This window comes from Phyllobates terribilis, unplaced genomic scaffold (genome assembly GCF_046119375.1).
Source record: "Phyllobates terribilis strain yellow unplaced genomic scaffold, ASM4611937v1 Scaffold_2549__1_contigs__length_124670, whole genome shotgun sequence".
Classification (NCBI taxonomy): domain Eukaryota; kingdom Metazoa; phylum Chordata; class Amphibia; order Anura; family Dendrobatidae; genus Phyllobates; species Phyllobates terribilis.
In genome coordinates this window covers 93,966-121,411 of record NW_027365306.1, presented here as the reverse complement: position 1 = coordinate 121,411, position 27,446 = coordinate 93,966, and the positions used below count along the sequence as shown (strand labels likewise).

At 43.1% G+C, this 27,446-nt stretch overlaps 6 non-coding genes and 1 pseudogene across 6 annotated transcripts; all 7 read left to right on the top strand.

The window, feature by feature from the left end:
- The first annotated feature begins 1,378 nt into the window (after positions 1–1,378).
- LOC141246422 (U2 spliceosomal RNA) lies at positions 1,379–1,567 on the top strand. Its single transcript, XR_012310014.1, has one exon. It is a non-coding gene; the product is annotated as a U2 spliceosomal RNA (small nuclear RNA).
- Positions 1,568–14,791: 13,224 nt separating this feature from the next.
- LOC141246427 (U2 spliceosomal RNA) lies at positions 14,792–14,966 on the top strand (annotated as a pseudogene).
- Positions 14,967–21,039: 6,073 nt separating this feature from the next.
- Positions 21,040–21,228, top strand: LOC141246421 (U2 spliceosomal RNA). The gene has a single exon (XR_012310013.1). It is a non-coding gene; the product is annotated as a U2 spliceosomal RNA (small nuclear RNA).
- Positions 21,229–22,346: 1,118 nt separating this feature from the next.
- Positions 22,347–22,537, top strand: LOC141246409 (U2 spliceosomal RNA). Its single transcript, XR_012310002.1, has one exon. It is a non-coding gene; the product is annotated as a U2 spliceosomal RNA (small nuclear RNA).
- Positions 22,538–23,652: 1,115 nt separating this feature from the next.
- On the top strand, positions 23,653–23,843 carry LOC141246407 (U2 spliceosomal RNA). Its single transcript, XR_012310000.1, has one exon. It is a non-coding gene; the product is annotated as a U2 spliceosomal RNA (small nuclear RNA).
- A 1,115-nt stretch (positions 23,844–24,958) lies between these two features.
- Positions 24,959–25,149, top strand: LOC141246406 (U2 spliceosomal RNA). The gene has a single exon (XR_012309999.1). It is a non-coding gene; the product is annotated as a U2 spliceosomal RNA (small nuclear RNA).
- Positions 25,150–26,264: 1,115 nt separating this feature from the next.
- LOC141246405 (U2 spliceosomal RNA) lies at positions 26,265–26,455 on the top strand. Its single transcript, XR_012309998.1, has one exon. It is a non-coding gene; the product is annotated as a U2 spliceosomal RNA (small nuclear RNA).
- Positions 26,456–27,446: the final 991 nt, after the last annotated feature.

Genomic DNA, 27,446 nt, shown 5'->3' with positions numbered 1-27,446 from the left:
GATCTCAATAGAGTGAATTTGCACGTAAGGATTTTTTGTTGTGTGGCTGGTATGGCGGTGAATTGGGGAAAGTGCCAGCTTTGTAACTTTGGGAGGCAGGTTGAGGTTAACGTGGCAGGAGTGGAGAGTAGGGAGGAAATTGAGGTTCTTGGTGTCATCTTTGAGAAGGAACTGAAAGGGAAAAGCAGCCTGAAGATTCTAGAAGACAAAATGGATCAGAAGTTGAACTTTTGGAAACTAAGGAACCTGTCGCTGAGAGGGAAAGTGCTGGTAATCAAGTCTGTGATTCTCCCGCTTCTGCTGTACACTGCTTTGATTTTCCCACCTGCTGTGCTTTGGACAAAGAGAGTGACAAGGAAACTGTTTGTGTTTTTTTGGGGATCCAAAATGGAGAAACTAAGAAGAGGAATGGTTATGTGTTCTGTGGAAAATGGGGGTTGTGATTTTCCTAACATTGACTTATTTTTAAGAATGCATTATTCTTTGAACATTTATAAATTATCCCAGTGCAATAACAGGACTGCGGACATGTGCAAATATTTAGCAGGACGGCTTTTCCAGAAATGGAGCTGGTGTGAGAAGGATTTAAGAAAACCAGTTTCGTTTGTGATACCGTTTTTTTATGTGGTGCTTAGGTCCTTCTATGATCAAAATGGGATAAGCTCCATGGTTAGACCGGACAAAAAACTGATTGTCTCAGGTATTAAGAAGAAGGAGATGTTATGTGATGTGCCGTTTTGTAATAATGCACAGTCTGGACAGGTGTGGAAGCTTTTTTTCATGCGTGGAATCAGCAACAGACAGAAGGATGTAACCTGGATGGCGTTGCATGGATGCTTGCCAACAAGGGCTTTTTTGAATGACCGGGGGATAAAGGTTCAAGAACTATGTCCTAGGGAAGGTTGCAATAAGGTGGAAACAATACAGCATATTTTTTGGGACTGTTTTTTTGCTAAAAAAGTTTTTACCTTGTTGTCACGTATGTTTGTTGCTTTAGTTGGTTTTCATTGTTTCGATTTTGAAAGGATTTTAATAGGTCAAGATTTTAAGTACTCGCAAAGGAAGCGGGCAAGCTGGATTATTTTTGTCATATATAAAGAGGTTTTATGGGACGTTCGGAATTTGGTGATTTTTAAAAAGATTGTTTTTTCCCCCATGGAATGCAGAAAGATTTTTCTTGCTAGACTGTTTTATGCCTATTTATTGGATAAAAAGAAGTATGGTGAGACAGCAGCAGAAGCACTCTGGAACTTTTCACATTGGACTTCTTACAGTAAGTAACAGTTAATTGCAGGGTTGTGTTTTTTGGGATTTTGTTTTTGTTTTTCCGAATGATGATTTGAGAACCCATTATGTGAATATGCGCTATGATGCATAAATTAATGTGGGTCTTAATCTGAGGAAAAAAAAAAAATCTGTTCTTATCAGTTTAATATCTGATACGTCCCCTATCTGGGGACCATATATTAAATGGATTTTTAGAACAGGGAGATGGAAAAAGAGCTTGCTCTGTCCACTCCACGCATTGACCTGGTATTGCAGTATCTCCAGGACCGGTGCACCCCTTCTTTAATGCAGTTTCTAAAATCAGAAAGAATTGAATTCAATGTTTTTTGTTCATTTTGCTTGTTTGTCGGATTTTGGGATGGACTCTTTGGCTTTGCTTTTCTTCTCCTCATTGGATTTTTCATGTTCAAAGTTGCAGAAGCCAGATTACAAGCTCATTTTGGTTCAACTTCAGCAACTGTGCATTGCATTGCCATGTAATGTAATGCAATGCTATCTTTCTAGCTCTCCCTTTTTACTTCCTTTTGGATAAACAGACATATTAGGCAAGCATTTTGGAGCTTTCACCTAAATAACTACAGGTGGTGAGATAAGCTGCACAATATAATTGACCTTTCAGTATATTGTTGCACACACACCATCTATTTAGCAAATGCCCTTGTTATCAACAGCAGCCTTTTAAACTCACCTGAGCTAACAGGTATGTGCGCTGGTTACTCTGCTGCGCTTAAAATTTCTTTTTTGGTTTGCTACAATGCCTTTTCTGAAACGTTGTCTCCCTCTGCTGGAACACTGACTTCTTTCATTTAATGCCTGCAGACTATAAAAGAGAACCCAACCCAAAAAGTTTGGTTGATTAGTCTGTGGCATTCTGTTAAACTGTTGCTTATGGCGGTCTCTGTGAGCTTCTCAGCGACATTCAGCCAGCCAGGTATCCTGCCTGCAGTAGATGGAATGTGGCAATGGAACGCTGGCTGCGCGTGTCATAATAGGCTCTGAGCCTTTATATACCTGTGCACAGCAGCAGCCACCTTCAGTCTGCTGCTGGACAGCCAGCAGCAGCAGCAGCAGGAGAGGTATGTAATCAGCAGCCCTCCTGCTAAGGGTAGACAGCTGCTCGTTCCACCCCACCCCCCGCCTTAATTGGTTCTCCTCCCTTCCAACGGTGTTGAGGCGGGTGGGAACAGCAGGGGGTGAAGGTGCTGTGTTTAAAGAGGTGGAGTTATGCAGATCTAAAACGCGTGGATTGCAGCAGCAGCAAGCCGAAAAGTGCAGGCATGTAAGGGATCTAGAGGTTGACAACATGTCTTCTTAACGGGAGTCCAGGAGCTCATCTCCACAAATGGACTTTTCAGGATCCTTGGGTGGCTCCGTAGTTTGAAACCAATTCTGGTTATCGCTTCTCGGGCTTTTGGCAAGATCAGTGGTGGTTTTCTGCTGCTGGTGTTGTTTGGAGGGCAGTTGTGACTGGGGTTCCCCCTTGTGGGGCCCTAGTGTGCGATTGAGCGGCGATTGTGTTTATCTGCTGTAAAAATGGTGGAGAAAACACGTGGATTAGAGGACTCGGTCCGTCTGAAGGTGGCTGCAGGTCATGAAGGAGAAATCGGTTTGGACCAAGTTTGCGTTGATGTCTTGAAGAACATTAATGGCTTGAAGGTAACGGATGTATTGGCACTGCAGGATTTTCAGAAACAAGGAATTTATGATATCACTTTTGTTTCTTTGAGTATTTGCCAGAGAGTCTACATGGAGTTGGTACGAATGAAGGAAGAAAAGGAATTGAAATGCCTAGAGTTTATTGCACTGGAACCTCTGTTCCAGCAGACATATAAGTATGTGGTTGTGCACATGTATAACCCTAAAGTTCCGGATGAGACTGTTTCCAATTTTTTAGCTCGGTATTGCAGTGAGGTTAAATTTTTGGGAAGAATGAAGAACAAATACAATTATCTAAATGGCAAGAGGAGATATGTTGTAAAACTGAGACCGGATGATAGAGCTATTGGGGGTGCCAAGAGCATTCCTGCACAGTTTTCTATCGGAGGAGAAAGGGGATTTTGTTTTTATAATGGACAGATGGAATATTGTAGGAAGTGTCATGAGTTTGGACATGTTCAGAAAGATTGTCCAGTGCAAGGTGATGTTTGTAGAGGTTGTGGGAAATCTGGGCATGTTGCAAGTGGTTGCCCAATGAATAAGGTGTGTGATTTGTGTGGACATGCAGATCACCTTGCAAGGAAATGTAGATTGTGGGCTCAGATTCCTAGGTCACAGGTGGACGCTGAAGAGAGGCAGAAGAAGACTCGGCAGGAAAGTGGGGAGGAGGGCGAAGGCTCAGACTCAGAGGGGGAAAGCCAAAAACAAGATGGTGGTAGGGGAAGAGACCATGCGGTGCCCAAGATGGAGGAAAAGGGGCGGAGCCAGAAGAAAGTTGGTTTGAGGGAGGGGCTGGAAGTAATAAACAAAGTAGCTGATGTGCATGGCCCGGGTGATGGGATGGATTTGTCTAATATGGCGGAGTCAGTGAATCCTGTTTTGGGAAGAGATGGGGGTGAGGAAATGGAGGTTTTGGAGGAGGAGGATTCTGATTCGGATGGAACTATAACCCCTCAGCAGCGTGATAGGGTTAACAGTGATTGGAGTGAAAATGAGGAGGAAGATGATGGCAAGGAGGAGAGTTATGCCTCCGTGATTAAAAGAAGTAAGGTGGAGGGGTGTTGGTCTGGGGGGCAGGAAGATCCAGTCTCCCTAAGACCAGGTTATTCTAACAGGGACTCGAGTTCTGAGTCGCCTGATATACGTAGAAAAGTGGGTGGCAGGAGTGGGTTTTCTCCTGGTTCATGATGGATCGGGTATGGTGGAGATTTTTTCCTGTTGTTATGATGGCGTTGTGTGTTGCTTCTCTGAATGTACGAGGGATTGGTTCTGCTTGTAGGAGAGCAGGGATACTGGAGTACATTGAGAGTGTGAATGCAGATATTGTCTGTCTGCAGGAATGTGTAATTAAATCTGCCCCGCATGAGAGTGAGTGGAATAAGGGGCAATCTTTTTGGTCCCCATGCTCAGAAAACAGGAATGAAGGGGTGGGCATTTTACTGTGTAATTCCAGTCTAAAGGTTTTAGAGTTTAAAGTAATCATACCTGGGAGATGTCTGTTTTTATTAGTGGATTTTTTAGGTCAGCGGGTACGGGTTTTTAATGTTTATGCCCCTGCTGATAAACAAGCAAGAGTTGGGTTTTTGGAGTCTCTAAAGTTGTTTTTACCAGGCAGAGACTTCACTATAGTGGCTGGAGATTTTAATTGTGTCAGATCCGCAAAAGATCGTAAGAGCTCTACGGAAGGTAGGACTGATGTTACGTCTAATATTTTAAATCAGATTGTGCAGGATTTACGCTACACGGATGCTGGTCTGATGGTTGGGCCAAGTGATAAGTTCACATACATATCAGATAGTGGACGTAGTGTTTCCCGAATTGACTATGTTTTTATGTCTGAAGGGATTAAGGTGGCCAAGTGCAACCACGTGATGACGACTTTTTCTGACCACAAGATGATAGTGGTAGATCTGTGTATAGCTGAGTCCCTGGCTTTTGGAAAGGGACTCTGGAAGCTGAACGTAAGCCTGCTGGAAGAGGAGAGTGTTAAGGTTGGTTTTAATAAAGTGTTTTTGTCTTGTGTGTCTGAACAGCACCTTTTTAAAGATTTGCTAGAGTGGTGGGACTGGGCTAAGGAGAAATTTGCATGTTATTTTAAAGGGGTGTGTTTTAGGAGAGCGAAAGCCAAAAGGGATCATGATGCTGCTGTTATTTCAAAATTGGAAGTACTCCATAAGTTTAAGAGAGCGGGGATGGAGGTGGATAAAGAGATTGCAGATTTGAAGGACGAACTGAAGAAGATACTTATTGAAAAAGGGAAGACTATTATGTTTAAGGCAAAAATAAAGCACATGGAGGAAAATGAGCAATGTTCGAGATACTTTTTTAAAAAATGTTTTAAACCTAAAGGGGTTTTTAAGTCTGTTTTTTCTCCTGCAGGGGAGGTATCTGGGGATGAGATGATTGGCAGTATTCTTTCCTTTTATGAAACACTCTTCTCTAACGATAGTAGAGCCAGTGATGCGGAAATTAATGATTATTGCAAAGTATTAACTAATAATATTCCTGAGGAGAAAATTGGGTTTTTAAGTGAGGAGGTTGGGAAAGATGAAATTAGACGGGCAGTGGATGGCTTGGCGAAAGGCAAGACGCCAGGCTGTGATGGTCTTCCTGCTGAATTTTATGTTAGATTTTGGGATATTATAGGTGTGGAGTTTTCCCGGGTGGTGCAATATGGTTTTACTCATGGGATTTTATCGGTTTCTATGCGTAGGGGGATTGTTACGCTGATTCATAAGAAAGGGGACATGAGGGATATTAAAAATTGGAGGCCCATAACATTGTTAAACAGTGATTACAAAATTATTTCTAAAATTGTGGCTGGTAGACTGGCAGATGTGATAGGTGATATGGTGGGGGAGTATCAGGCATGTGCAGTGCCTGGTAGGAAAATTTCAGATAATTTGCTGCTTCTAAGAGACTTAATTTATCAGGCTAATTTGAATAAGAATGCTCTTTTGTTACAGTCGGTGGACCTGGAGAAAGCCTTTGATAAAATATCACATAGATTTTTGTTCTCTGCTTTAAGTCACCTTGGTGTTCCGGATAAATTATTGATGGTCATTAAGAGTTTTTATTGTGGGGTCAGTAGCCAGATTTTAGTTAATGGGCATGTGAGTTCCAGTTTTAATATTTTATCGGGAGTTAGGCAGGGTTGTCCCCTGTCACCAATTCTTTTTATCTGTGTGGTGGAGGCCCTTTTAAAAAGTGTGCAAGTTGACAAGTGTGTGGCTGGTGTTTTTATTCCTGGGGGATCCGGGGGTCCAGTCAAGTCTTTAAGTTATATGGATGATATTGTTTTTACTTGTGCTTCACAGGCGGATCTCAATAGAGTGAATTTGCACGTAAGGATTTTTTGTTGTGTGGCTGGTATGGCGGTGAATTGGGGAAAGTGCCAGCTTTGTAACTTTGGGAGGCAGGTTGAGGTTAACGTGGCAGGAGTGGAGAGTAGGGAGGAAATTGAGGTTCTTGGTGTCATCTTTGAGAAGGAACTGAAAGGGAAAAGCAGCCTGAAGATTCTAGAAGACAAAATGGATCAGAAGTTGAACTTTTGGAAACTAAGGAACCTGTCGCTGAGAGGGAAAGTGCTGGTAATCAAGTCTGTGATTCTCCCGCTTCTGCTGTACACTGCTTTGATTTTCCCACCTGCTGTGCTTTGGACAAAGAGAGTGACAAGGAAACTGTTTGTGTTTTTTTGGGGATCCAAAATGGAGAAACTAAGAAGAGGAATGGTTATGTGTTCTGTGGAAAATGGGGGTTGTGATTTTCCTAACATTGACTTATTTTTAAGAATGCATTATTCTTTGAACATTTATAAATTATCCCAGTGCAATAACAGGACTGCGGACATGTGCAAATATTTAGCAGGACGGCTTTTCCAGAAATGGAGCTGGTGTGAGAAGGATTTAAGAAAACCAGTTTCGTTTGTGATACCGTTTTTTTATGTGGTGCTTAGGTCCTTCTATGATCAAAATGGGATAAGCTCCATGGTTAGACCGGACAAAAAACTGATTGTCTCAGGTATTAAGAAGAAGGAGATGTTATGTGATGTGCCGTTTTGTAATAATGCACAGTCTGGACAGGTGTGGAAGCTTTTTTTCATGCGTGGAATCAGCAACAGACAGAAGGATGTAACCTGGATGGCGTTGCATGGATGCTTGCCAACAAGGGCTTTTTTGAATGACCGGGGGATAAAGGTTCAAGAACTATGTCCTAGGGAAGGTTGCAATAAGGTGGAAACAATACAGCATATTTTTTGGGACTGTTTTTTTGCTAAAAAAGTTTTTACCTTGTTGTCACGTATGTTTGTTGCTTTAGTTGGTTTTCATTGTTTCGATTTTGAAAGGATTTTAATAGGTCAAGATTTTAAGTACTCGCAAAGGAAGCGGGCAAGCTGGATTATTTTTGTCATATATAAAGAGGTTTTATGGGACGTTCGGAATTTGGTGATTTTTAAAAAGATTGTTTTTTCCCCCATGGAATGCAGAAAGATTTTTCTTGCTAGACTGTTTTATGCCTATTTATTGGATAAAAAGAAGTATGGTGAGACAGCAGCAGAAGCACTCTGGAACTTTTCACATTGGACTTCTTACAGTAAGTAACAGTTAATTGCAGGGTTGTGTTTTTTGGGATTTTGTTTTTGTTGTTCCGAATGATGATTTGAGAACCCGTTATGTGAATATGCGCTATGATGCATAAATTAATGTGGGTCTTAATCTGAGGAAAAAAAAAAAATCTGTTCTTATCAGTTTAACCCCTTAAGCCCCGCGGGTGGTTTGCACGTTAATGACCGGGCCAATTTTTACAATTCTGACCACTGTCACTTTATGAGGTAATTACTCTCGAACGCTTCAACGGATCCCCCTGATTCTGAGATTATTTTTTCGTGACATATTGTACTTCATGATTGTGGAAAAATTTCTTCGATATCACTTGCGTTTATTTGTGAAAAAAACGGAAATTTGGCGAAAATTTTGAAAATTTTGCAATTTTCAAAATTTGAATTTTTAAGCCCTGAAATCAGAGCGATATGTCACACAAAAGAGTTAATAAATAACATTTCCCACATGTCTACTTTACATCAGCACAATTTTGGAACCAAAATTTTTTTTTGTTAGGGAGCTATAAGGGTTAAAAGTTGACCAGCGATTTCTCATTTTTCCAACAAAATTTACAAAACCATTTTTTTAGGGACCACATCACATTTGAAGTCACTTTGAGAGGTCTTTATGACAGAAAATACCCAAAAGTGACACCATTCTAAAAACTGCACCCCTCAAGGTGCTCAAAACCACATTCAAGAACTTTATTAACCCTTCAGGTGCTTCACAGGAATTTTTTGAATGTGGAAGAAAAAAATGAACATTTAACTTTTTTCACAAAAATGTTAATTTAGACCCAATTTTTTTTATTTTCACAGGGGTAACAAGAAAAAATGGACCCCAAAATTTGTTGTGCAATTTCCCCTGGGCACGCAGATACCCAATATTTGGGGAAAAAATACTGTTTGGGCGCACGGCAGGGCTCGGAAGGGAAGGAGCGCTATTTGACTTTTTGATTGTAAAATTTGCTTGAATAATTAGCGGACGCCATGTTGTGTTTGGAGAGCCCATGTGTGCCCAAACTTTGTAGCTCCCCCACAAGTGACCCCATTTTGGAAACTAGACCCCCCAAGGCACCTTTCTAGATGCATAGTGAGCACTTGGAACCCCCAGGTGCTTCACAAATTGATTCGTAACAATGAAAAAGTGAAAAAAAAAACACTTTTTCATTTTTATGAATCAATTTGTGAAGCACCTGAGTGTTCCAAGTGCTCACAATGCATCTAGATAGGTGCCTTGGGGGGTCTAGTTTCCAAAATGGGGTCACTTGTGGGGGAGCTCCAATGTTTGGGCACACAGCGGCTCTCCAAACGCAACATGGTGTCGCTAACAATTTGAGCCGATTTTCCGTTAAATTTGTTAGAGGACACCATGTTGCATTTAGAGAGTCCCTGTGTGCCCAAACATTGGAGCTCCCCGACAAGTGACCCCATTTTGGAAACTAGACCCCCCAAGGCACCTATCTAGATGCATAGTGAGCACTTGGAACCCCCAGGTGCTTCACAAATTGATTCGTAACAATGAAAAAGTGAAAAAAAAAACACTTTTTCATTTGTATGAATCAATTTGTGAAGCACCTGAGGGTTCCAAGTGCTCACTATGCATCTAGATAGGTGCCTTGGGTGGTCTAGTTTCCAAAATGGGGTCACTTGTGGGGGAGCTCCAATATTTGGGCACACAGCGGCTCTCTAAATGCAACATGGTGTCCGCTAACAAATTTAACGCAAAATTGGCTCAAATTGTTAGCGACACCATGTTGCATTTGGAGAGCTGCTGTGTGCCCAAACATTGGAGCTCCCCCACAAGTGACCCCATTTTGGAAACTAGACCCCCCAAGGCACCTATCTAGATGCATAGTGAGCACTTGGAACCCCCAGGTGCTTCACAAATTGATTCGTAACAATGAAAAAGTGAAAAAAAAAACACTTTTTCATTTTTATGAATCAATTTGTGAAGCACCTGGGGGTTCCAACTGCTCACTATGCATCTAGATAGGTGCCTTGGGGGGTCTAGTTTCCAAAATGGGGTCACTTGTGGGAGAGCTCCAATGTTTGGGCACACAGGGACTCTCTAAATGCAACATGGTATCCGCTAACAAATTGAATGGAAAATCGGCTCAAATTGTTAGCGGACACCACATTGCGTTTGGAGAGCTTCTCTGTGCCCAAACTTTGGAGCTCCCCCACAAGTGACCCCATTTTGGAAACTAGACCCCCCAAGGCACCTTTCTAGATGCATAGTGAGCACTTGGAACCCCCAGGTGCTTCACAAATTGATTCGTAATAATGAAAAAGTGAAAAAAAAAAAACACTTTTTCATTTTTACGAATCAATTTGTGAAGCACCTAGGGGTTCCAAGTGCTCACTATGCATCTAGATAGGTGCCTTGGGGGGTCTAGTTTCCAAAATGGGGTCACTTGTGGGGGAGCTCCAATGTTTGGGCACACAGCGGCTCTCCAAACGCAACATGGTGTCGCTAACAATTTGAGCCGATTTTCCGTTAAATTTGTTAGAGGACACCATGTTGCATTTAGAGAGTCCCTGTTTGCCCAAACATTGGAGCTCCCCGACAAGTGACCCCATTTTGGAAACTAGACCCCCCAAGGCACCTATCTAGATGCATAGTGAGCACTTGGAACCCCCAGGTGCTTCACAAATTGATTCGTAACAATGAAAAAGTGAAAAAAAAAACACTTTTTCATTTGTATGAATCAATTTGTGAAGCACCTGAGGGTTCCAAGTGCTCACTATGCATCTAGATAGGTGCCTTGGGTGGTCTAGTTTCCAAAATGGGGTCACTTGTGGGGGAGCTCCAATATTTGGGCACACAGCGGCTCTCTAAATGCAACATGGTGTCCGCTAACAAATTTAACGCAAAATTGGCTCAAATTGTTAGCGACACCATGTTGCATTTGGAGAGCTGCTGTGTGCCCAAACATTGGAGCTCCCCCACAAGTGACCCCATTTTGGAAACTAGACCCCCCAAGGCACCTATCTAGATGCATAGTGAGCACTTGGAACCCCCAGGTGCTTCACAAATTGATTCGTAACAATGAAAAAGTGAAAAAAAAAACACTTTTTCATTTTTATGAATCAATTTGTGAAGCACCTGGGGGTTCCAACTGCTCACTATGCATCTAGATAGGTGCCTTGGGGGGTCTAGTTTCCAAAATGGGGTCACTTGTGGGAGAGCTCCAATGTTTGGGCACACAGGGACTCTCTAAATGCAACATGGTATCCGCTAACAAATTGAATGGAAAATCGGCTCAAATTGTTAGCGGACACCACATTGCGTTTGGAGAGCTTCTCTGTGCCCAAACTTTGGAGCTCCCCCACAAGTGACCCCATTTTGGAAACTAGACCCCCCAAGGCACCTTTCTAGATGCATAGTGAGCACTTGGAACCCCCAGGTGCTTCACAAATTGATTCGTAATAATGAAAAAGTGAAAAAAAAAAAACACTTTTTCATTTTTACGAATCAATTTGTGAAGCACCTAGGGGTTCCAAGTGCTCACTATGCATCTAGATAGGTGCCTTGGGGGGTCTAGTTTCCAAAATGGGGTCACTTGTGGGGGAGCTCCAATGTTTGGGCACACAGGGACTCTCTAAATGCAACATGGTATCCGCTAACAAATTGAATGGAAAATCGGCTCAAATTGTTAGCGGACGCCACATTGCGTTTGGAGAGCCCCTCTGTGCCCAAACTTTGGAGCTCCCCCACAAGTGACCCCATTTTGGAAACTAGACCCCCCAAGGCACCTTTCTAGATGCATAGTGAGCACTTGGAACCCCCAGGTGCTTCACAAATTGATTCGTAATAATGAAAAAGTGAAAAAAAAAACACTTTTTAATTTTTACGAATTAATTTGTGAAGCACCTAGGGGTTCCAAGTGCTCACTATGCATCTAGATAGGTGCCTTGGGGGGTCTAGTTTCCAAAATGGGGTCACTTGTGGAGGAGCTCCAATGTTTGGGCACACAGGGACTCTCCAAATGCAACATGATATCCGCTAACAATTTGAGCCGACAATTTGTTAGCGGATATCATGTTGCATTTGGAGAGTCCCTGTGTGCCCAAACATTGGAGCTCCCCCACAAGTGACCCCATTTTGGAAACTAGACCCCCCAAGGCACCTATCTAGATTCATAGTGAGCACTTGGAACCCCAGGTTCTTCACAAATTGATTCATAAAAATGAAAAAGTGTTTTTTTTTTCACTTTTTCATTTTTACGAATCAATTTGTGAAGCACCTGGGGGTTCCAAGTGCTCACTATGCATCTAGAAAGGTGCCTTGGGGGGTCTAGTTTCCAAAATGGGGTCACTTGTGGGGGAGCTCCAAAGTTTGGGCACAGAGGGGCTCTCCAAACGCAATGTGGTGTCCGCTAACAATTTGAGCCGATTTTCCATTCAATTTGTTAGCGGATACCATGTTGCATTTAGAGAGTCCCTGTGTGCCCAAACATTGGAGCTCCCCCACAAGTGACCCCATTTTGGAAACTAGACCCCCCAAGGCACCTATCTAGATGCATAGTGAGCACTTGGAACCCCAGGTGCTTCACAAATTGATTCATAAAAATGAAAAAGTGTTTTTTTTTTCACTTTTTCATTTTTACGAATCAATTTGTGAAGCACCTGGGGGTTCCAAGTGCTCACTATGCATCTAGAAAGGTGCCTTGGGGGGTCTAGTTTCCAAAATGGGGTCACTTGTGGGGGAGCTCCAAAGTTTGGGCACAGAGGGGCTCTCCAAACGCAATGTGGTGTCCGCTAACAATTTGAGCCGATTTTCCATTCAATTTGTTAGCGGATACCATGTTGCATTTAGAGAGTCCCTGTGTGCCCAAACATTGGAGCTCCCCCACAAGTGACCCCATTTTGGAAACTAGACCCCCCAAGGCACCCATCTAGATTCATAGTGAGCACTTGGAACCCCAGGTGCTTCACAAATTGATTCATAAAAATGAAAAAGTGTTTTATTTTCACTTTTTCATTTTTACGAATCAATTTGTGAAGCACCTGGGGGTTCTAAGTGCTCACTATGCATCTAGATAGGTGCCTTGGGGGGTCTAGTTTCTAAAATGGGGTCACTTGTGGGGGAGCTCCAATGTTTGGACACACAGGGGCTCTCCAAACGCAACATGGCGTCCGCTAACAATTTGAGCCGATTTTCCATTCAATTTGTTAGCGGACACCATGTCGCGTTTGGAGAGCCCGTGATGTGCCTAAACAGTGGAGCTCCCCCACAAGTGTCCCCATTTTGGAAACTATACCCCTCAAAGATTTTATTAAGGTGTATAGTGAACATTTTGAACCCAGAGGTACGGCACATTATTTGTTTACATTAGGTCATCATATTGAATAAGTTTTCATTATTCTTGAGCGCAAGTGCTCGCTACTTGAGTTTGCTCAAGTGCTCGAGTGACATGCTCGAGTCCCTGCTCCGCATGTTTCACGGTTATTAGACACCCAAAAAAAAACATGCGGGGATCGCTCGTGCATGGCAGGCAATCCCCATAAAGTTTTTTGGCCGCGAAGCATATGGGGCAGAGACTCGAGCATGTCACTCAAATACCCACGATACTAAATGCATACCAGAGCACCCGATGCAATCTCAAGTAGCGAGCACTTGCTCTCAACACTAGTCGCCATATCGTCATCTTTTTTTCTTACTTTTGAAAAAAATCCCAACCCCAGCCCTAACCCTAGCACAACCCTAGCCCCAGCAAAACCCTAGCCCCAGCACAACCCTAGCCCCAGCACAACCCTAGCCCCAAACCCAGCCCTAACCCTAGCCCAATCCTAACTCAAGAGTTTATTTTTGACGCCGTTCCTTGTGCGGTATAAGTGATTAGACGACTTTATTCTTCGGATCGGTGTGATTACAGCAATGCCAGAATCATATGGGGTTTTTATGACTGACAGCTGTCACACACTAAAAGACGCATTTTTTGTAAAATCTAGTTTTTGCATCGCCATATTTTGAGAGCTATAATTTTTCCAGATTTTGGCAGACAGTCATGTGACGGCTCGTTTTTTGCGGGATGACTTGACGTTGTTATTGGTGCCATTTTCAGGCACGTGACATTTTTTGATCGCTTTCTATTCCGATTTTTGGGAGGCAGAATAAACAAAAACCAACAATTCAGGAATTGTTTTTTTTTTTTTTTTTTTATTCTGTTCCGCGTGTGGTAAAATTGATGAGGCAGCTTTACTCTTCGGGTCAGTACGTTTACAGCGGTACCACATTTGTATCATTTTTCTATGTTTTGGCGCTTATACACAATAAAAGCTATTTTATAGAAAAAAATATTTTTTAGTATTGCTTTATTCTGAGAGCTATAACTTTTTTATTTTTCGGCTGATGGAGCTATATGGCGGCTTGTTTTTTGCGGGACGAGATGACGTTTTCAGCGGTATTATTTTTATTTATATGCGTCTTTTTGATCGCGTGTTATTCCACTTTTTGTTTGGCGGTATGGTGATAAAGCATTGTTTTTTGCTTGTTTTTTTTTTTTTTTTTTTTACCGTGTTCACTGAAGGGGTTAACTAGTGGGACAGTTTTATAGGTCAGGTTGTTCCGGACGCGGCGATACCAAATATGTGTACTTTTATTGTTTTTTTTTTATTTTTTTTATAATAATATTTATTGATGGGTACATTATATTTTTATTTTTGGTGTATTATTTTTTTTATTTTTTTATAATATTTTTGCACATTTTTTTTTTTTTTTTTTTCCACTTTCACACAGTTTATACACTTTATTACTTTGTCCCACTCTGGGACTTTCACTTTTTTTTCTGATCGCCTGCATGGCACAGGAATGGAGCACCATCCCTATGCCATGCAAGCTGTCAGAAATGCACAGTGTGAAGATTGCTTGGAGATGCACTGCGCATGTCCAAGCAATCTTCCTGCTCTCTGGTGACCCGGATGTTGTCATGACGACATCGGGTCGTCATGGCAACACCCGGGAAGCCTTTGCAGACTGCGCTGGAAGCCGGAAGAGGAGGTGAGTATCGCCGATCACCTCCCCTTGCCCCCCCAATGCCGCGATCGACTTCGATCGACTTCGATCGCAGCATCGCGGGGGTTAATGTGCTGGGAGCGGTGCGTGACCGCTCCCTGCACATAGTACCGGGTGTCAGCTGTGACAATCAGCTGACACCCGGCGGCGATCGCGCCCGCACAGCCTGTGTGCGGGCGCGATCGCGATGACGTACTAATACGGGTCTGGCTCTTAAGTCCCAGGGCACAGACGCGTATTAGTACGTCAGATGTTATTAAGGGGTTAATATCTGATACGTCCCCTATCTGGGGACCATATATTAAATGGATTTTTAGAACAGGGAGATGGAAAAAGAGCTTGCTCTGTCCACTCCACGCATTGACCTGGTATTGCAGTATCTCCAGGACCGGTGCACCCCTTCTTTAATGCAGTTTCTAAAATCAGAAAGAATTGAATTCAATGTTTTTTGTTCATTTTGCTTGTTTGTCGGATTTTGGGATGGACTCTTTGGCTTTGCTTTTCTTCTCCTCATTGGATTTTTCATGTTCAAAGTTGCAGAAGCCAGATTACAAGCTCATTTTGGTTCAACTTCAGCAACTGTGCATTGCATTGCCATGTAATGTAATGCAATGCTATCTTTCTAGCTCTCCCTTTTTACTTCCTTTTGGATAAACAGACATATTAGGCAAGCATTTTGGAGCTTTCACCTAAATAACTACAGGTGGTGAGATAAGCTGCACAATATAATTGACCTTTCAGTATATTGTTGCACACACACCATCTATTTAGCAAATGCCCTTGTTATCAACAGCAGCCTTTTAAACTCACCTGAGCTAACAGGTATGTGCGCTGGTTACTCTGCTGCGCTTAAAATTTCTTTTTTGGTTTGCTACAATGCCTTTTCTGAAACGTTGTCTCCCTCTGCTGGAACACTGACTTCTTTCATTTAATGCCTGCAGACTATAAAAGAGAACCCAACCCAAAAAGTTTGGTTGATTAGTCTGTGGCATTCTGTTAAACTGTTGCTTATGGCGGTCTCTGTGAGCTTCTCAGCGACATTCAGCCAGCCAGGTATCCTGCCTGCAGTAGATGGAATGTGGCAATGGAACGCTGGCTGCGCGTGTCATAATAGGCTCTGAGCCTTTATATACCTGTGCACAGCAGCAGCCACCTTCAGTCTGCTGCTGGACAGCCAGCAGCAGCAGCAGCAGGAGAGGTATGTAATCAGCAGCCCTCCTGCTAAGGGTAGACAGCTGCTCGTTCCACCCCACCCCCCGCCTTAATTGGTTCTCCTCCCTTCCAACGGTGTTGAGGCGGGTGGGAACAGCAGGGGGTGAAGGTGCTGTGTTTAAAGAGGTGGAGTTATGCAGATCTAAAACGCGTGGATTGCAGCAGCAGCAAGCCGAAAAGTGCAGGCATGTAAGGGATCTAGAGGTTGACAACATGTCTTCTTAACGGGAGTCCAGGAGCTCATCTCCACAAATGGACTTTTCAGGATCCTTGGGTGGCTCCGTAGTTTGAAACCAATTCTGGTTATCGCTTCTCGGGCTTTTGGCAAGATCAGTGGTGGTTTTCTGCTGCTGGTGTTGTTTGGAGGGCAGTTGTGACTGGGGTTCCCCCTTGTGGGGCCCTAGTGTGCGATTGAGCGGCGATTGTGTTTATCTGCTGTAAAAATGGTGGAGAAAACACGTGGATTAGAGGACTCGGTCCGTCTGAAGGTGGCTGCAGGTCATGAAGGAGAAATCGGTTTGGACCAAGTTTGCGTTGATGTCTTGAAGAACATTAATGGCTTGAAGGTAACGGATGTATTGGCACTGCAGGATTTTCAGAAACAAGGAATTTATGATATCACTTTTGTTTCTTTGAGTATTTGCCAGAGAGTCTACATGGAGTTGGTACGAATGAAGGAAGAAAAGGAATTGAAATGCCTAGAGTTTATTGCACTGGAACCTCTGTTCCAGCAGACATATAAGTATGTGGTTGTGCACATGTATAACCCTAAAGTTCCGGATGAGACTGTTTCCAATTTTTTAGCTCGGTATTGTAGTGAGGTTAAATTTTTGGGAAGAATGAAGAACAAATACAATTATCTAAATGGCAAGAGGAGATATGTTGTAAAACTGAGACCGGATGATAGAGCTATTGGGGGTGCCAAGAGCATTCCTGCACAGTTTTCTATCGGAGGAGAAAGGGGATTTTGTTTTTATAATGGACAGATGGAATATTGTAGGAAGTGTCATGAGTTTGGACATGTTCAGAAAGATTGTCCAGTGCAAGGTGATGTTTGTAGAGGTTGTGGGAAATCTGGGCATGTTGCAAGTGGTTGCCCAATGAATAAGGTGTGTGATTTGTGTGGACATGCAGATCACCTTGCAAGGAAATGTAGATTGTGGGCTCAGATTCCTAGGTCACAGGTGGACGCTGAAGAGAGGCAGAAGAAGACTCGGCAGGAAAGTGGGGAGGAGGGCGAAGGCTCAGACTCAGAGGGGGAAAGCCAAAAACAAGATGGTGGTAGGGGAAGAGACCATGCGGTGCCCAAGATGGAGGAAAAGGGGCGGAGCCAGAAGAAAGTTGGTTTGAGGGAGGGGCTGGAAGTAATAAACAAAGTAGCTGATGTGCATGGCCCGGGTGATGGGATGGATTTGTCTAATATGGCGGAGTCAGTGAATCCTGTTTTGGGAAGAGATGGGGGTGAGGAAATGGAGGTTTTGGAGGAGGAGGATTCTGATTCGGATGGAACTATAACCCCTCAGCAGCGTGATAGGGTTAACAGTGATTGGAGTGAAAATGAGGAGGAAGATGATGGCAAGGAGGAGAGTTATGCCTCCGTGATTAAAAGAAGTAAGGTGGAGGGGTGTTGGTCTGGGGGGCAGGAAGATCCAGTCTCCCTAAGACCAGGTTATTCTAACAGGGACTCGAGTTCTGAGTCGCCTGATATACGTAGAAAAGTGGGTGGCAGGAGTGGGTTTTCTCCTGGTTCATGATGGATCGGGTATGGTGGAGATTTTTTCCTGTTGTTATGATGGCGTTGTGTGTTGCTTCTCTGAATGTACGAGGGATTGGTTCTGCTTGTAGGAGAGCAGGGATACTGGAGTACATTGAGAGTGTGAATGCAGATATTGTCTGTCTGCAGGAATGTGTAATTAAATCTGCCCCGCATGAGAGTGAGTGGAATAAGGGGCAATCTTTTTGGTCCCCATGCTCAGAAAACAGGAATGAAGGGGTGGGCATTTTACTGTGTAATTCCAGTCTAAAGGTTTTAGAGTTTAAAGTAATCATACCTGGGAGATGTCTGTTTTTATTAGTGGATTTTTTAGGTCAGCGGGTACGGGTTTTTAATGTTTATGCCCCTGCTGATAAACAAGCAAGAGTTGGGTTTTTGGAGTCTCTAAAGTTGTTTTTACCAGGCAGAGACTTCACTATAGTGGCTGGAGATTTTAATTGTGTCAGATCCGCAAAAGATCGTAAGAGCTCTACGGAAGGTAGGACTGATGTTACGTCTAATATTTTAAATCAGATTGTGCAGGATTTACGCTACACGGATGCTGGTCTGATGGTTGGGCCAAGTGATAAGTTCACATACATATCAGATAGTGGACGTAGTGTTTCCCGAATTGACTATGTTTTATGTCTGAAGGGATTAAGGTGGCCAAGTGCAACCACGTGATGACGACTTTTTCTGACCACAAGATGATAGTGGTAGATCTGTGTATAGCTGAGTCCCTGGCTTTTGGAAAGGGACTCTGGAAGCTGAACGTAAGCCTGCTGGAAGAGGAGAGTGTTAAGGTTGGTTTTAATAAAGTGTTTTTGTCTTGTGTGTCTGAACAGCACCTTTTTAAAGATTTGCTAGAGTGGTGGGACTGGGCTAAGGAGAAATTTGCATGTTATTTTAAAGGGGGGTGTTTTAGGAGAGCGAAAGCCAAAAGGGATCATGATGCTGCTGTTATTTCAAAATTGGAAGTACTCCATAAGTTTAAGAGAGCGGGGATGGAGGTGGATAAAGAGATTGCAGATTTGAAGGACGAACTGAAGAAGATACTTATTGAAAAAGGGAAGACTATTATGTTTAAGGCAAAAATAAAGCACATGGAGGAAAATGAGCAATGTTCGAGATACTTTTTTAAAAAATGTTTTAAACCTAAAGGGGTTTTTAAGTCTGTTTTTTCTCCTGCAGGGGAGGTATCTGGGGATGAGATGATTGGCAGTATTCTTTCCTTTTATGAAACACTCTTCTCTAACGATAGTAGAGCCAGTGATGCGGAAATTAATGATTATTGCAAAGTATTAACTAATAATATTCCTGAGGAGAAAATTGGGTTTTTAAGTGAGGAGGTTGGGAAAGATGAAATTAGACGGGCAGTGGATGGCTTGGCGAAAGGCAAGACGCCAGGCTGTGATGGTCTTCCTGCTGAATTTTATGTTAGATTTTGGGATATTATAGGTGTGGAGTTTTCCCGGGTGGTGCAATATGGTTTTACTCATGGGATTTTATCGGTTTCTATGCGTAGGGGGATTGTTACGCTGATTCATAAGAAAGGGGACATGAGGGATATTAAAAATTGGAGGCCCATAACATTGTTAAACAGTGATTACAAAATTATTTCTAAAATTGTGGCTGGTAGACTGGCAGATGTGATAGGTGATATGGTGGGGGAGTATCAGGCATGTGCAGTGCCTGGTAGGAAAATTTCAGATAATTTGCTGCTTCTAAGAGACTTAATTTATCAGGCTAATTTGAATAAGAATGCTCTTTTGTTACAGTCGGTGGACCTGGAGAAAGCCTTTGATAAAATATCACATAGATTTTTGTTCTCTGCTTTAAGTCACCTTGGTGTTCCGGATAAATTATTGATGGTCATTAAGAGTTTTTATTGTGGGGTCAGTAGCCAGATTTTAGTTAATGGGCATGTGAGTTCCAGTTTTAATATTTTATCGGGAGTTAGGCAGGGTTGTCCCCTGTCACCAATTCTTTTTATCTGTGTGGTGGAGGCCCTTTTAAAAAGTGTGCAAGTTGACAAGTGTGTGGCTGGTGTTTTTATTCCTGGGGGATCCGGGGGTCCAGTCAAGTCTTTAAGTTATATGGATGATATTGTTTTTACTTGTGGTTCACAGGCGGATCTCAATAGAGTGAATTTGCACGTAAGGATTTTTTGTTGTGTGGCTGGTATGGCGGTGAATTGGGGAAAGTGCCAGCTTTGTAACTTTGGGAGGCAGGTTGAGGTTAACGTGGCAGGAGTGGAGAGTAGGGAGGAAATTGAGGTTCTTGGTGTCATCTTTGAGAAGGAACTGAAAGGGAAAAGCAGCCTGAAGATTCTAGAAGACAAAATGGATCAGAAGTTGAACTTTTGGAAACTAAGGAACCTGTCGCTGAGAGGGAAAGTGCTGGTAATCAAGTCTGTGATTCTCCCGCTTCTGCTGTACACTGCTTTGATTTTCCCACCTGCTGTGCTTTGGACAAAGAGAGTGACAAGGAAACTGTTTGTGTTTTTTTGGGGATCCAAAATGGAGAAACTAAGAAGAGGAATGGTTATGTGTTCTGTGGAAAATGGGGGTTGTGATTTTCCTAACATTGACTTATTTTTAAGAATGCATTATTCTTTGAACATTTATAAATTATCCCAGTGCAATAACAGGACTGCGGACATGTGCAAATATTTAGCAGGACGGCTTTTCCAGAAATGGAGCTGGTGTGAGAAGGATTTAAGAAAACCAGTTTCCTTTGTGATACCGTTTTTTTATGTGGTGCTTAGGTCCTTCTATGATCAAAATGGGATAAGCTCCATGGTTAGACCGGACAAAAAACTGATTGTCTCAGGTATTAAGAAGAAGGAGATGTTATGTGATGTGCCGTTTTGTAATAATGCACAGTCTGGACAGGTGTGGAAGCTTTTTTTCATGCGTGGAATCAGCAACAGACAGAAGGATGTAACCTGGATGGCGTTGCATGGATGCTTGCCAACAAGGGCTTTTTTGAATGACCGGGGGATAAAGGTTCAAGAACTATGTCCTAGGGAAGGTTGCAATAAGGTGGAAACAATACAGCATATTTTTTGGGACTGTTTTTTTGCTAAAAAAGTTTTTACCTTGTTGTCACGTATGTTTGTTGCTTTAGTTGGTTTTCATTGTTTCGATTTTGAAAGGATTTTAATAGGTCAAGATTTTAAGTACTCGCAAAGGAAGCGGGCAAGCTGGATTATTTTTGTCATATATAAAGAGGTTTTATGGGACGTTCGGAATTTGGTGATTTTTAAAAAGATTGTTTTTTCCCCCATGGAATGCAGAAAGATTTTTCTTGCTAGACTGTTTTATGCCTATTTATTGGATAAAAAGAAGTATGGTGAGACAGCAGCAGAAGCACTCTGGAACTTTTCACATTGGACTTCTTACAGTAAGTAACAGTTAATTGCAGGGTTGTGTTTTTTGGGATTTTGTTTTTGTTTTTCCGAATGATGATTTGAGAACCCGTTATGTGAATATGCGCTATGATGCATAAATTAATGTGGGTCTTAATCTGAGGAAAAAAAAAAAATCTGTTCTTATCAGTTTAATATCTGATACGTCCCCTATCTGGGGACCATATATTAAATGGATTTTTAGAACAGGGAGATGGAAAAAGAGCTTGCTCTGTCCACTCCACGCATTGACCTGGTATTGCAGTATCTCCAGGACCGGTGCACCCCTTCTTTAATGCAGTTTCTAAAATCAGAAAGAATTGAATTCAATGTTTTTTGTTCATTTTGCTTGTTTGTCGGATTTTGGGATGGACTCTTTGGCTTTGCTTTTCTTCTCCTCATTGGATTTTTCATGTTCAAAGTTGCAGAAGCCAGATTACAAGCTCATTTTGGTTCAACTTCAGCAACTGTGCATTGCATTGCCATGTAATGTAATGCAATGCTATCTTTCTAGCTTTCCCTTTTTACTTCCTTTTGGATAAACAGACATATTAGGCAAGCATTTTGGAGCTTTCACCTAAATAACTACAGGTGGTGAGATAAGCTGCACAATATAATTGACCTTTCAGTATATTGTTGCACACACACCATCTATTTAGCAAATGCCCTTGTTATCAACAGCAGCCTTTTAAACTCACCTGAGCTAACAGGTATGTGCGCTGGTTACTCTGCTGCGCTTAAAATTTCTTTTTTGGTTTGCTACAATGCCTTTTCTGAAACGTTGTCTCCCTCTGCTGGAACACTGACTTCTTTCATTTAATGCCTGCAGACTATAAAAGAGAACCCAACCCAAAAAGTTTGGTTGATTAGTCTGTGGCATTCTGTTAAACTGTTGCTTATGGCGGTCTCTGTGAGCTTCTCAGCGACATTCAGCCAGCCAGGTATCCTGCCTGCAGTAGATGGAATGTGGCAATGGAACGCTGGCTGCGCGTGTCATAATAGGCTCTGAGCCTTTATATACCTGTGCACAGCAGCAGCCACCTTCAGTCTGCTGCTGGACAGCCAGCAGCAGCAGCAGCAGCAGGAGAGGTATGTAATCAGCAGCCCTCCTGCTAAGGGTAGACAGCTGCTCGTTCCACCCCACCCCCCGCCTTAATTGGTTCTCCTCCCTTCCAACGGTGTTGAGGCGGGTGGGAACAGCAGGGGGTGAAGGTGCTGTGTTTAAAGAGGTGGAGTTATGCAGATCTAAAACGCGTGGATTGCAGCAGCAGCAAGCCGAAAAGTGCAGGCATGTAAGGGATCTAGAGGTTGACAACATGTCTTCTTAACGGGAGTCCAGGAGCTCATCTCCACAAATGGACTTTTCAGGATCCTTGGGTGGCTCCGTAGTTTGAAACCAATTCTGGTTATCGCTTCTCGGCCTTTTGGCTAAGATCAAGTGTAGTATCTGTTCTTATCAGTTTAATATCTGATACGTCCCCTATCTGGGGACCATATATTAAATGGATTTTTAGAACAGGGAGATGGAAAAAGAGCTTGCTCTGTCCACTCCACGCATTGACCTGGTATTGCAGTATCTCCAGGACTGGTGCACCCCTTCTTTAATGCAGTTTCTAAAATCAGAAAGAATTGAATTCAATGTTTTTTGTTCATTTTGCTTGTTTGTCGGATTTTGGGATGGACTCTTTGGCTTTGCTTTTCTTCTCCTCATTGGATTTTTCATGTTCAAAGTTGCAGAAGCCAGATTACAAGCTCATTTTGGTTCAACTTCAGCAACTGTGCATTGCATTGCCATGTAATGTAATGCAATGCTATCTTTCTAGCTCTCCCTTTTTACTTCCTTTTTGATAAACAGACATATTAGGCAAGCATTTTGGAGCTTTCACCTAAATAACTACAGGTGGTGAGATAAGCTGCACAATATAATTGACCTTTCAGTATATTGTTGCACACACACCATCTATTTAGCAAATGCCCTTGTTATCAACAGCAGCCTTTTAAACTCACCTGAGCTAACAGGTATGTGCGCTGGTTACTCTGCTGCGCTTAAAATTTCTTTTTTGGTTTGCTACAATGCCTTTTCTGAAACGTTGTCTCCCTCTGCTGGAACACTGACTTCTTTCATTTAATGCCTGCAGACTATAAAAGAGAACCCAACCCAAAAAGTTTGGTTGATTAGTCTGTGGCATTCTGTTAAACTGTTGCTTATGGCGGTCTCTGTGAGCTTCTCAGCGACATTCAGCCAGCCAGGTATCCTGCCTGCAGTAGATGGAATGTGGCAATGGAACGCTGGCTGCGCGTGTCATAATAGGCTCTGAGCCTTTATATACCTGTGCACAGCAGCAGCCACCTTCAGTCTGCTGCTGGACAGCCAGCAGCAGCAGCAGCAGGAGAGGTATGTAATCAGCAGCCCTCCTGCTAAGGGTAGACAGCTGCTCGTTCCACCCCACCCCCCGCCTTAATTGGTTCTCCTCCCTTCCAACGGTGTTGAGGCGGGTGGGAACAGCAGGGGGTGAAGGTGCTGTGTTTAAAGAGGTGGAGTTATGCAGATCTAAAACGCGTGGATTGCAGCAGCAGCAAGCCGAAAAGTGCAGGCATGTAAGGGATCTAGAGGTTGACAACATGTCTTCTTAACGGGAGTCCAGGAGCTCATCTCCACAAATGGACTTTTCAGGATCCTTGGGTGGCTCCGTAGTTTGAAACCAATTCTGGTTATCGCTTCTCGGCCTTTTGGCTAAGATCAAGTGTAGTATCTGTTCTTATCAGTTTAATATCTGATACGTCCCCTATCTGGGGACCATATATTAAATGGATTTTTAGAACAGGGAGATGGAAAAAGAGCTTGCTCTGTCCACTCCACGCATTGACCTGGTATTGCAGTATCTCCAGGACCGGTGCACCCCTTCTTTAATGCAGTTTCTAAAATCAGAAAGAATTGAATTCAATGTTTTATGTTCATTTTGCTTGTTTGTCGGATTTTGGGATGGACTCTTTGGCTTTGCTTTTCTTCTCCTCATTGGATTTTTCATGTTCAAAGTTGCAGAAGCCAGATTACAAGCTCATTTTGGTTCAACTTCAGCAACTGTGCATTGCATTGCCATGTAATGTAATGCAATGCTATCTTTCTAGCTCTCCCTTTTTACTTCCTTTTGAATAAACAGACATATTAGGCAAGCATTTTGGAGCTTTCACCTAAATAACTACAGGTGGTGAGATAAGCTGCACAATATAATTGACCTTTCAGTATATTGTTGCACACACACCATCTATTTAGCAAATGCCCTTGTTATCAACAGCAGCCTTTTAAACTCACCTGAGCTAACAGGTATGTGCGCTGGTTACTCTGCTGCGCTTAAAATTTCTTTTTTGGTTTGCTACAATGCCTTTTCTGAAACGTTGTCTCCCTCTGCTGGAACACTGACTTCTTTCATTTAATGCCTGCAGACTATAAAAGAGAACCCAACCCAAAAAGTTTGGTTGATTAGTCTGTGGCATTCTGTTAAACTGTTGCTTATGGCGGTCTCTGTGAGCTTCTCAGCGACATTCAGCCAGCCAGGTATCCTGCCTGCAGTAGATGGAATGTGGCAATGGAACGCTGGCTGCGCGTGTCATAATAGGCTCTGAGCCTTTATATACCTGTGCACAGCAGCAGCCACCTTCAGTCTGCTGCTGGACAGCCAGCAGCAGCAGCAGCAGGAGAGGTATGTAATCAGCAGCCCTCCTGCTAAGGGTAGACAGCTGCTCGTTCCACCCCACCCCCCGCCTTAATTGGTTCTCCTCCCTTCCAACGGTGTTGAGGCGGGTGGGAACAGCAGGGGGTGAAGGTGCTGTGTTTAAAGAGGTGGAGTTATGCAGATCTAAAACGCGTGGATTGCAGCAGCAGCAAGCCGAAAAGTGCAGGCATGTAAGGGATCTAGAGGTTGACAACATGTCTTCTTAACGGGAGTCCAGGAGCTCATCTCCACAAATGGACTTTTCAGGATCCTTGGGTGGCTCCGTAGTTTGAAACCAATTCTGGTTATCGCTTCTCGGCCTTTTGGCTAAGATCAAGTGTAGTATCTGTTCTTATCAGTTTAATATCTGATACGTCCCCTATCTGGGGACCATATATTAAATGGATTTTTAGAACAGGGAGATGGAAAAAGAGCTTGCTCTGTCCACTCCACGCATTGACCTGGTATTGCAGTATCTCCAGGACCGGTGCACCCCTTCTTTAATGCAGTTTCTAAAATCAGAAAGAATTGAATTCAATGTTTTTTGTTCATTTTGCTTGTTTGTCGGATTTTGGGATGGACTCTTTGGCTTTGCTTTTCTTCTCCTCATTGGATTTTTCATGTTCAAAGTTGCAGAAGCCAGATTACAAGCTCATTTTGGTTCAACTTCAGCAACTGTGCATTGCATTGCCATGTAATGTAATGCAATGCTATCTTTCTAGCTCTCCCTTTTTACTTCCTTTTGGATAAACAGACATATTAGGCAAGCATTTTGGAGCTTTCACCTAAATAACTACAGGTGGTGAGATAAGCTGCACAATATAATTGACCTTTCAGTATATTGTTGCACACACACCATCTATTTAGCAAATGCCCTTGTTATCAACAGCAGCCTTTTAAACTCACCTGAGCTAACAGGTATGTGCGCTGGTTACTCTGCTGCGCTTAAAATTTCTTTTTTGGTTTGCTACAATGCCTTTTCTGAAACGTTGTCTCCCTCTGCTGGAACACTGACTTCTTTCATTTAATGCCTGCAGACTATAAAAGAGAACCCAACCCAAAAAGTTTGGTTGATTAGTCTGTGGCATTCTGTTAAACTGTTGCTTATGGCGGTCTCTGTGAGCTTCTCAGAGACATTCAGCCAGCCAGGTATCCTGCCTGCAGTAGATGGAATGTGGCAATGGAACGCTGGCTGCGCGTGTCATAATAGGCTCTGAGCCTTTATATACCTGTGCACAGCAGCAGCCACCTTCAGTCTGCTGCTGGACAGCCAGCAGCAGCAGCAGCAGGAGAGGTATGTAATCAGCAGCCCTCCTGCTAAGGGTAGACAGCTGCTCGTTCCACCCCACCCCCCGCCTTAATTGGTTCTCCTCCCTTCCAACGGTGTTGAGGCGGGTGGGAACAGCAGGGGGTGAAGGTGCTGTGTTTAAAGAGGTGGAGTTATGCAGATCTAAAACGCGTGGATTGCAGCAGCAGCAAGCCGAAAAGTGCAGGCATGTAAGGGATCTAGAGGTTGACAACATGTCTTCTTAACGGGAGTCCAGGAGCTCATCTCCACAAATGGACTTTTAAGGATCCTTGGGTGGCTCCGTAGTTTGAAACCAATTCTGGTTATCGCTTCTCGGCCTTTTGGCTAAGATCAAGTGTAGTATCTGTTCTTATCAGTTTAATATCTGATACGTCCCCTATCTGGGGACCATATATTAAATGGATTTTTAGAACAGGGAGATGGAAAAAGAGCTTGCTCTGTCCACTCCACGCATTGACCTGGTATTGCAGTATCTCCAGGACCGGTGCACCCCTTCTTTAATGCAGTTTCTAAAATCAGAAAGAATTGAATTCAATGTTTTTTGTTCATTTTGCTTGTTTGTCGGATTTGGGGATGGACTCTTTGGCTTTGCTTTTCTTCTCCTCATTGGATTTTTCATGTTCAAAGTTGCAGAAGCCAGATTACAAGCTCATTTTGGTTCAACTTCAGCAACTGTGCATTGCATTGCCATGTAATGTAATGCAATGCTATCTTTCTAGCTCTCCCTTTTTACTTCCTTTTGGATAAACAGACATATTAGGCAAGCATTTTGGAGCTTTCACCTAAATAACTACAGGTGGTGAGATAAGCTGCACAATATAATTGACCTTTCAGTATATTGTTGCACACACACCATCTATTTAGCAAATGCCCTTGTTATCAACAGCAGCCTTTTAAACTCACCTGAGCTAACAGGTATGTGCGCTGGTTACTCTGCTGCGCTTAAAATTTCTTTTTTGGTTTGCTACAATGCCTTTTCTGAAACGTTGTCTCCCTCTGCTGGAACACTGACTTCTTTCATTTAATGCCTGCAGACTATAAAAGAGAACCCACCCCAAAAAGTTTGGTTGATTAGTCTGTGGCATTCTGTTAAACTGTTGCTTATGGCGGTCTCTGTGAGCTTCTCAGCGACATTCAGCCAGCCAGGTATCCTGCCTGCAGTAGATGGAATGTGGCAATGGAACGCTGGCTGCGCGTGTCATAATAGGCTCTGAGCCTTTATATACCTGTGCACAGCAGCAGCCACCTTCAGTCTGCTGCTGGACAGCCAGCAGCAGCAGCAGCAGGAGAGGTATGTAATCAGCAGCCCTCCTGCTAAGGGTAGACAGCTGCTCGTTCCACCCCACCCCCCGCCTTAATTGGTTCTCCTCCCTTCCAACGGTGTTGAGGCGGGTGGGAACAGCAGGGGGTGAAGGTGCTGTGTTTAAAGAGGTGGAGTTATGCAGGTCTAAAACGCATGGATTGCAGCAGCAGCAAGCCGAAAAGT